Consider the following 356-nt stretch of genomic DNA (forward strand, 5'->3'; position numbering starts at 1 on the left):
TCTTGGGATCATAGTAACGTGGAAAACAGAAGACTCCGCTCATTATTTGCCTAAAATTCGCCTTCCTTTGATAAACGGTCTCTTTTTTCTTCCTAGATTTTTTTATTGCTATGATTACTGCCGTTGCGGATCCTTTATTCGCTGCCAATGTTTGTTTTTCTCTATATGTGCACTGTAAAATTATAGTTTTTCTTAACTTTCTGTAAAAATTAGTATGTAATCCAGGTAAAGAAGCGTGATCCTGGATTTGAAGAATCCGCAAAACTACGGACATGCATTGCCAAATTTATGATACAGACAGGCAAAGGGAGGTCCGGAGCTTGGAGTAAACCATTCCTAACCCAAAAGGTATTCGT

The sequence above is a fragment of the Penaeus monodon genome, chromosome 25 (assembly GCF_015228065.2).
Source record: "Penaeus monodon isolate SGIC_2016 chromosome 25, NSTDA_Pmon_1, whole genome shotgun sequence".
NCBI classification, from domain to species: domain Eukaryota; kingdom Metazoa; phylum Arthropoda; class Malacostraca; order Decapoda; family Penaeidae; genus Penaeus; species Penaeus monodon.